We start from the raw sequence: 11,167 nt of genomic DNA on the forward strand, positions 1-11,167 counted from the left end.
TTTTATTTTTTAACAATAATTATTGTAAAAATTCACAAACAGAATGATGACACTGTAATCTAAAAAAACGTTTTAAGAATTAAACAACATAAGTACGAAATAGCTCGAAATATAATTGTATCTATTATCTTCAAACATGAAATAATGGTTTCCATATGCCATCATACTCAAAGAGAATTTAAACACTACGTTCAAGCATGGCATTAGAATTAATAAATACAGAATCAAATTCAAAATTCAAATTAAAAAAATCCTTATTCACTGTAAAACTTTATAAGTTATGTAGTGCAAGTCAGAATAAAGTACATAAGTTACATTAATATTCAAATGAGTATAACAATAAGAAACATTAATTCCAACTATCTTTATCATTCAAATAATCTTTCACATTATAATAGGCCTTAGATTTTAATTCATTTTTTACGATACATTTTAGTTTTTTAACAGGTAATATTTAATATCATTTGGGAGTTTTTTTATAAAATACAACACAATCCAATACAGAAAGAATGTTCAATAATCATTGATAATCTTTTTTAAATTAACAGCTGATACAATAGTGGGTAGAAAAATAAATATTAGGTACTAATATCAATCTTGTTAGGTTCAATAAATATATTGATGCACAGAGTATATACATACTTGTATTGGGTGGTAGCGTCGCGTCGGGCACAGGGATCGAGAAAGATCGTTTCCAAACGCCCTCCTGTTAGGACGTCCCGAGAAACAAGTCGCGATTCATCCCTGTTTTAAGTTGTCAATCGTAATATTTATTATTTGTTTGTTTAACTATAATATTGTATACTTCTTTCATTATTTAATACCTTCGTGGTACGCTTTAGCAGTGTAAAGATTTCACAGTGGTAAACTAGAGTTCAAGAAGGAATACGGTAAGTCATTAATTTGATAATTTATTATTACTTTTTTTTTATTAAATATCACTAGTTATTAGTTCCTTTTAAAAATTGTAAATAGTGAAAAGTTCATAGGGTTACGTTTATATCCAAAGTTTTAATATTATATAGAAAAATATAATATTAATATGCACAGTTTCCTAGCTATAAAAACGGCTTTCTTAGGCTGGAACCTTCATCAATAGTCAATTTTTTTATAAGTATTTAACGAGCTTGTGACTTAGTCGGGACAGATTTAGGTACGTTGTAATTACCATTCTAACGCATTTATATGTATATATTAATATACATTTTAAATTAAAGCTGTGTATGGTAGACTTGTGAAATAAATTTTTGATTTTTGTATATTAGTTTACTGTTAGTATCTGGGTATCCAACATAAAATAGGTTAGAGCTACTAAGACATCGACACCAATGAAAAAAGGATCTTTTTTCGAATGCAAACAAAGTTTTAACGGAAAATTGTAGCTGCTTAAGTCGCAGGCATGCATCAAAAAAATAATCGAAACCTTTGGCAGTTAAAATAAACAATATATTAAGTAAAATATAAAAAGTATTTTACTAATAGTTTATTAATCGTATTATGTACGTTAACGAGGTGTAAAACTAAATTTATTTATAGTTGCAATTTTTCAATCTACATTCATAAATCTGCGAACATCTTCGGCGTAATAGGGTCACCTTGGCGTACTGCTCTTCAAAGAAACTCGACGCAGTTATCAAAGTTTAATTTATGTTGCAATAGTTGCTGTTTTCAATCGATAAATGTTCTATTGTATGCGTTTATACTTGTAAATGATACCTTCTCAATCTTATAAGTTCCATACATGTGCTCTGAGATATTAAAAGCTTTATTGTAAGTCTTCTAAACCCTCATAGTATACTTATAAGGGTAAATAAGTAAATTTTGTGAGGTTGCAAGGGGTAATCTCTGGATCTCCTGAACATTATTTGTGATTGTCGTAAGCTATTTATTAACCAGAAAAAGGAAAGAAAAGGTCTTTTCGTGGTAGTCCAAATGCATAGAAAAAACGCTTGAACGAAATCATTTCCAAGAATGAATGTTGCCTAAAAAACATTTAGAGACCCTATCAGCAATTATAAATTGTATATTAGTCAAATATGATCTTAAATTGATCTTTGAAATATAATATGGTCAATAATTATGATCAGATTGGACACCCTGATTCCACATTATACAAGGATAGCCAAAGTTAGGCAGATTTTATATAACACTTCAAGGACAATTCAATGTTGTTCCACGGTACAGTTTAAAGAGATTTTAATGCACTTATGATATGTAAGAAGCAATTTAATCCGTTTGCGTAATAGTAAAAAAATCCTGATAATCGGGTGGAATTTTGTAAGTTTTCCAACGGGCTCATATTGTGAACCCAAGAGCAGAGAACCAGATGGGGAATTTGGATGAATAAATTTTGGCAAGAGAAACGTAAAAATTAATAACAATATGAATTTGTATGTACTGCTATCTTAGCTATTTTATCTAATTAAACGCGTTATTTTTTGTGGGAGTTTCTTAAGTGGTTTCGTGTGAAGCGAACATTCCTTGCTCGTATTTCTAGAGCCAATTAGCACCCATCAATACTTATAGCGTTCTTTATTAAATTGAATTCGTTGAATTTTCAAAGTCTGGGGACAATTAAATAGCTTTATAAATTTACTTTTCAAAGCGGTTCTATATAGTTCTGCCGTACAGACGGGCCCGTAGATGCGAAATAAACTTGTGTAGATGAAAAGACTATTGATCGAATTGTTTATTAGCTTCTGGCTGTGGTAACTATCTGCCACCTCGTAGTCTTGATCAATTAACATATTAAAAAAGCTGCTCAGGTGCAGATCGTGTTATGTTGATATTGGCAAGTCCAGTAAAGCTCTGAATAATATTGCGATTTGCAAATAAACTTGAAAAGCGTCGCCGTTTCCTGTCAACAATCATCATCAAATATTTCCCAAATTTAAAATAGGCAATCTTGATTTATAATAAATTACTTTTGTAATATTACTTAAATTAATAAATACGTTTCATTAATGTTTAATTCATTTACATTCCCAATCATCTTTTCAGTTTCTGACATTATGTCGTACGATTGTGTAGTCATTATATTATAATAACACCTAAGAATACTACTATTCCTAGTCAAAACTATTCCTATCTAAAAGGTGCACTCGGAGACTACTTCTATAGTGTTAATATTGTAAGGTAAAAATATATTCCACGGACATTAGAGCACCTGTGCGCTTATAGTTACCGCGCCGTGACACCGTGGGTAGCCGCTGTTCCATATTTTCAGTTTAGATCTTCGATTTCACTTGAGTGTCTTTTCTATATTCCTGGAAATTTTCATCTTTATTTTATTCTATTACTTATGTGATATTGTTGGTCTTGGTAAAGTAATTATATATAACTTTATATATTTATATATATATATATATATATATATATATATATATATATATATATATATATATATATATATATATATATATTTATTTATATATATATATATATATTTATATATATATATATATATATATATATATAGTTTTAACGTCAATGATATTATAATATTAAAAGAGGTAGATATATCACTAGCGCGCCGAAAATGAATCACCTAAATGGAGACAATTGGTCCCTTTGGTCGTAGTCGCTCTCTCGATAGGAAAACGGTATGCACGCGTTTGTTGTTGACAGAATGTTTACAATTAGATATAGGTACAACATTAAAATGTCGTCTTGTGATATGGGAAGGTGCACTAATTATGAAAGTAAAAAAAATTATAGAATTACATACCACAGTTAATAACGCGGTCGCCACCAAGCCGAACGCCACTCGAGTCTCGAGTGCGAATATAGATTAAAGTACAGATATGACGAAATATTGATGCTGTATTTTAGAAAATGATGTTAAAAAGGCGTGATGATGTTAAAACGAAATGTGATAATTTTTTAATAAACAAGTGCGTATATAGGTAGCTGAACTATCCCTACGAAAACAAGTTTTAGGGTAGGTAGGGGACGTAGACTGTGAGTGCTATTTGCTTACGTAGGAGTTTTTCTAGTAACACTGACCCTTTTGGTACATCCCTTGCTAACTGAAGAAGAATCAATGGATCATTTTCTTCGTCTCCCTTTATCTTATTGTTATAAAACCTGAACAAAAAGACATTCATAAATAATATAAGATACAAAAAATAATTGTAAACTTACAAATTTTTGGGAGCCGTTGTTAGTAAAATTGTAAAAATGAGACCCTTTTTTTATGTAGAAATAATTTATATCATCAATGTGGCTGTATATTATAATCAATATTAAATATTTTTTTATGAAATCAATGACACTTTATTGACCTAATTTAACTCAAAATACGATTCGTATTTTAGGCATAAATCACTGTGTACGGGTAAAAGTCATATCTCATTAAATACTCTATATTGATTCATTTAAACCAAGAAGCAATCAACAAGTTACATTTATCTCTTTTCGCTGCCGATAATTGTATCATGCTATGCTTCTTTCAGATGTAATCGTAATGTAGTGTGCTATTGCAATGTTAAATTATTTTATGTTACAATTTAAATATCATTGTTTAACGTTAACCGGTTTTGAGAAATCCAATTCAATTAATAAGAAGATTGAAGTGAAAATATTACCAAAACTCTCACAGCATTTCATAAAGGCGTTAATTTACGCTGTTATTCACAACTCAAAATTCGTCATATACACATTAGTATATTCTAAGTCGTTAGTAAATTTTTTTAGGTGAAGCGATGCGAACCTGTCATTTTCTACTTATATAATAAATGCGAAAGTTTGTAAGAATGTCTGGATAAATGTTTGTTACTCTATCACGCAAAAAGTGCTGAATGGATTGTAGTGAAACACTACTCTCTCAATTGTTTATTTGCAATCTGCGAACTATTCGTGCGTGCACCGCAAATAACTGTACAAGTATAAGAGTTACAAATATACATCTTACTAATATTATATATGCGAAAGTTTCTAAAAATGTATAAATGTTTGTTTGTTACTACATACACACAAATACTAGTGCATGTATTTTGTCTATTAAACTACATTATTTGAACAAATATTTGAATGGTTATGACCATGACGATAAACAACCGAGTGCGCGATATTATGGTGCGGTCCGTTGGCTGGCAGTGGGACGGGCGAACGGACGACTGCGACTTTTCAATGAGTATCTCATCTGTAAAGCTTGAAAGGTCAAGTCGGCAGAATCACTCGTTTTTTAGATCAATTTTTAGTGCTCTTTTATAGATAATTTGGAGCTGAAAACAGATATTTAGTGCTGTGATAGGTGGATCAAAATTGAGAACACTGCTAGCTTTTAATTAAGCTAACAATGTACCGTTCGTGACCGCGTTCTAATAGAGTTGCAGCGGAATTCGCATGAGCTAATAAGTTAGTGCTCAATTAGTGCTGACATTGCAGCAGAGGATTTTTAAAAATATTTTATTTTTATTTCAAATCAATGACTGCTAGTACAACAACACCAGCAGGCCTAAGAGCAAAAGGAGACCTTAAAGCGGGAACTGATATAATTGAAAGACGTCACTTCTTGATCGTTTGTACGTCACCACGTGTCTGTACGTACGCCACCCACCATACCCTTCACACTGTTACTCAATCCCCGAAATTTTGCATGGAAGGTATTATCTTTACTCAGGCACCTACAAATTTCGTAACTATTAGCTCAAGCCCAATTATATGAAACGGATAACAAATTCTCATTAAAATAATCTTCATACAAACAGCTTTACACCATAAAAATAAAACTACTAAAAATTAAGAAAATATACAATTAAATTTGAAAACTTACAAAATTTAAAATTTGTTTGGGAAACTTTACAATTTGTTATGGATAGGATTAATTGCCACAACCTGAGAGTTGAACAAAACATACAAGATTTCATGACGATACGTCACTCGAAAGGTTAGCTCAGTTGGCAGAGCACTGGCACGGAACGCCATAGGTCGTGGGTTCAAGTCCCGCATCGTTCATTAAATTTTGTTTTCAAATGTTATTTGGGAAACATTTATTAAAGGTATAATTATTTATGTGTATGTACAGGCAAATTTAGTTTTTATGTTTTCAGACATCCCGTCATGATGTACAATGGAAGAGATTCTCGTTTCCGCATCGACCTCTGCGATTTATTAATGAATATAATTATCACAAACTGCTGTTTTATTCTATTCTTCTACGCATTATATTATGAAACTATTGATATGCAGGGTTTCCAAGTAAGTATCATCAATTAAATCTAATGCTGTGATAACAACAAACACATCAAACTGTATGCATTTACAACAATTATTTAGCTGTTGGTATTAAGGGAGGTATTTGTTAACAACATAATATGATTTTCATTTATGGAATACAATTCAAACTATGTGGGTCACCTAGTTACTACTAGGCGACCATTATTACTAGTAATAATGGTCGCCCATCTTCTCTCACAACACTATTTAAATCAGAGTGTATATATTTTCGTCTAGGATGAATTCCAAACTCTATTTGAATGAGTGTTCTCTTTGGGTAATTTTTCTTTTAAATCGGTGGATTCGAGAATGGTTTAGATTCACAATTGAACTACCTCCTAAGCGTCTGGACCAATTTTGATGATTTTTTTGTGTGGTCCAGTGAATAGTCAAGGGGTTTGGATACTCAATTCCGTCCATATTTTAATAAATACATATATATTAATATATATATACATATATCTAATATTTAAAATTCTCGTGTCATGGTGTTAAACTTTGAACTCCTCCGAAACGGCTTGACCGATTCTCATGAAATTTTGAGTGCATATTGGGTAGGTCTGAGAATCGGACAACACTTATTTTTCATCCCCTAAATCATTTTTTTTATTTGTTTGATTATGAGTCAGCATTAAAAAATTCATACAACTTAAAATTATCACCCATCTACGATCAACAGGTACTTTTGTATCGCAATTTTAATATCGGCAATACAACGTTTGCTGGGTCAGCTAGTATACTTATATTTATCAATACATTTAATAAAATTGGAGTGTCTGTTTGTAATATTGAAATAATAATTTTTACTATATGTATATGAATATAGTAAATAATAATAATACGGTACATACACCAAAATAAATTTTTTTTCAATTTTTGTCTGTCTGTCTGCCTGTCTGTTTTTTCGGCTAATCTCTGAAATGGCTAAATATTTTGACGGGACTTTTATTGGCAGGTAGCTGATGTAATAAGGAGTAATTTAGGATACGTTAATTTTAGAAACATAAAGTAATGTTGCAATGTCCAAGAAACGGTCTAACTCTAAAAATTATTTTTATGGCTAAACAACTCTGTTGTAACTGAATTCTTTCTAAACGGCTTGAACGATTTTAATGAAACGTTCTGTGTGTCTTCAGGTGGGTTCGAGAATGACTTAGATTCAAAATTGAACTACCTCCTAAACGGCTCGACCGATTTTGATGATTTTTTTGTGTGGTTCAGTGAATTTGAGAATGGTTTAGATTCTCAACTCCGTCCATATAATATAATTCTCATGCTCATGTATATGTTATTGAAATCCTCCTAACGGCTGGACCGATTAACTGATTTTTCAACCACTAGTATATTATAAATTACATGCATCATATTTATTTCAGGTAATCTTGGATTGGAGACATATAATACGATTCTGTCATGATATTGTATCCGGAATATTGGCATACGGACTCTTCGTTTTTATTTATCTAACGTGGAATGCATGGCTTAGAGACCAATAAGTAAGTATTTCATCATAATACCTGGGACGTGTATTGAAAGTTTCTAACCGCAGTCCCCCTTAAAATGTGATTTGGAAAGGTCTCGAAACGTCGGGTTAACTAAAATAATAATAAAAATGTAACTTATACGTAAAAATCGAATGTAAAATACAAATAAAAATTAAAAATAAATAACAATTACACATTTATCCGTTAAAAAATGTTTTATTTAAATTTGTTTTTGTCGCGTTAATCAAGGAAAAGTTTGCATTTCCTATAGATAATAGAATTTCTTTAAAATAAAATGTTTTCGCTACACAATACAACAAATTATGTTTCAAAGTGACCAACAGTCAACATTATGTTATATTCATTTCAATTTAAACCTTTTTACCTACTGTACAAGACATTTTCACGCATATTTACGGCCGTTCCCAATCTATCTCTTACTTGAGATAAAAATCGTAACAGTATCGTTGACTTTTCTGTCCCAATAAACTTATCGACGGTAACTCACCTTATCCGCTGTCTGTCAATGGGACAACGTATAGCTTACCAGCGATACCAGCTTCAGATTACAGCTAATTACTGTCAGTAGAACGGCCGTTAATGTATATAAAAATGAACACCTATTTCTTCTTATCACGCTATAGATTGAGAACAGCCTTATCGATTCCATTCATCTTTTTTTTAATGTTCTATTTTAAAATATAAACAAAATTGCGCAGAGTTTAAGATGAATAATTTAACGACTGCCTTTATTATAAACTTTGTTATGTAACCTTAGCACCAGATTTTATTTGAAAAAAAAAATGTCAGTTGTTTGGCAGGAAGAGGCAAATCGCACACCGCCAGGTTTACGGCCGTTCCCAATATTCAGTCTATCTCTTACTGGAGATAAAAATCGTAAATATCGTTGACTTTTCTGTCCCAATCAACTTATCGGCGGTAATTCACTTTATTCGTACACGCTGTCTGCTAATGGGACGACGTATAGCTTACCAGCGATAGAATTTTGTATGGAAATTGCAATTCACGCATCCCAATATAAGGCGATAAGAATGACTTATATTGAGACAGCTTCAGATTATTGACAGCTAATTACTGACAGTAGAAGGTAGTTATTTATCTCTATCTGTAGATAGTATATTGGGAACAGCCGTTAGATAATAAATTTGTTAGTTTTTTTTTATCAGAACGACGCCTGAAAACACCAACATAATTAGTTGGGTGTGAAATAATTTACCTAATCTAAATAAAGAAATAAAGGTAGTGAGGTTAGTAATAACTTTCATCTCTAGCCTGGAGCACCCCGGTATCAACTTCAATGATTGTATTGTATTTGAGATCTATAAACGGCTCCATCGGTTCTAGGGGATTTTATTTTATATGACATCGAGTACTCAAAATCTCTTTCAAAATTAAAGTGTTTGAAATTAATTTTATATTATTGATCGACTTATTTTTGTCTAATATCAGATATTTTTATACGTTGCAGGATGTATTTTTTTCGGCGATGTTCTTCAAGATTAACGGCACCTCATCACTGACCACTGCTTAAACCCATGATAATCTTAAAATTAATTAATATGAATTTGATATTATATGTCAATTTTTAGGTATTTTTAGGTCTGTAACTTGATGATATGTATATGTATATCATCGTTATCTTATGGATATAATTTAATACTTACTATGATAGTTGTAGAGTTATCTTTCAATGAATGTGTATTTGATATATTAATAACAAAAAAATATAAATAACCAAACCAACCCAAAAACAACTTTTACATCTTCTTTAAAGGCCGGCAACGTCCTGTGAGACCTCTGATGTTGCAAGAGAATGTGAGCGGCGATGATCACTTAGCACCGGTGACCCGTACGCCCGTTTGTCCTTCTTTGCCATGAAAAATCTATTATAATTTACGCCAAACAGTATTAATTGATTTATAGAAAGTATTTTAATAACATTGATAATAATTATAGTAAGTAAGATAATATTTGAATATAATATATATTGAAGTAGACGAATCTCATACTAGCTGCGTCTAGTGGGCCAATAACCGTCCGCACGCCAAATATTTGCGAGTTGGTAATTCCTTGCATATTGTGTTACATTCTTGTTTTAATGTAACTTGCCATAAAATATATATGAACTTTTAACCATCTTGTACCTAGACAATGAAATTAAATAAATTATATAACATTGTCATTGTAACTCTGCATACAAGAAATCGATAAAAGTTATTTATAGTGTGTAAGTACCCTTAAGGTGAATATTTGTCGTTAGTATTAATATCCTAACACAGCATATAGTCGATATTTAGATTGAATGAAATAAATGATTAAATGATTTAATTGTTGGTTTGATTTATTCCTCTGTTTATGTTAAATAAATATAACTGAATGGAATCAAATTAAATAACCAAGCCATGCAAATGAACCATATCAGAATATAAATAGGTAATATATCATTTGCTGTTGACTCGCTAGGCATGGCAAATATAAAGACTATTTTCATGTGTCCATTTTGGACTTAAGATATGAGAAATAGTTCACGATTTTGACCATTATTTAGTTTTAAGATTTGCGTCGAAACATGTGACAGATAATAAGGTGCTTCACACCTGATATTGAGAATTTATACCCTTTTATAGATCGCCTATCAGTTATCTTATAACTTAAAACGAGCAATTCTTGTATATTTATAATCTGAAACTCGGAAACGGCTCCAACGATTTTAATGAAATTTAGTATACAAGTAGTTTTGGGGCGAGAAATCGATTTAGCTAGGTTTCAATTTTAAAAAATATAGTTTCATCCGTGTTTTAATGAGAAACAGCTACAATAACATTAGAATACAAAGGTACGGACTACATTAGCTCAGATCGGACATTGGGTGATCCGGAAAGCAGAAGACCCCGGTTAGAATCCAGATGTCCAATTAGTTTTTATTTTGTTCAAGCTTTGTACTTTCTCAAAAATTCGAGCAACGCTCGGTCGTCCAGATATTCTATATTTAAATAAAGTATTGGGTTAAAGTAAGCCTGCTTTAGTATGATCTACTCCAAAGGTTATTTCGATAAAAACGCAGTTATTATCTTTTTCAGAGCGTCATGACCACTATAGAATACAAAGGTATCCATAAAATGAGTAAAGTTAACTGTAATACATTATGTAGTGCCTAACATATGTATATGAGTAGGAGACACATAACACGAAATATATAGAAAGTTTTCAAAATATTTAATTTCAATATAAAAAGGTTAAGGTTTCTTATGAATCCACTATCAAAATACAGTTCTACCTCCCACACATAATAGTTACCACTTGCTATCTCTCTCGATTCTTCCAGTAATCAGTGGACGTAAACAGTAAGAGAAGAGCACTCTCTTCGGTTCGGATTTCACACTAAGCTGCAGCCTCTTGGGTCTCCTGCATAGACTGGCATTCGCAAACTAACAATAATTCCA

At 31.4% G+C, this 11,167-nt stretch overlaps 1 long non-coding RNA gene across 1 annotated transcript; it reads left to right on the top strand.

The window, feature by feature from the left end:
- Positions 1-701: 701 nt before the first annotated feature.
- Positions 702-10,022, top strand: LOC126978523 (uncharacterized). Its single transcript, XR_007732631.1, has 4 exons — positions 702-890; positions 6,054-6,201; positions 7,596-7,715; positions 9,193-10,022. It is a non-coding gene; the product is annotated as an uncharacterized LOC126978523 (long non-coding RNA).
- The last annotated feature ends 1,145 nt before the right edge of the window (positions 10,023-11,167 follow it).

Source organism: Leptidea sinapis, chromosome Z (genome assembly GCF_905404315.1).
Source record: "Leptidea sinapis chromosome Z, ilLepSina1.1, whole genome shotgun sequence".
NCBI lineage: Eukaryota > Metazoa > Arthropoda > Insecta > Lepidoptera > Pieridae > Leptidea > Leptidea sinapis.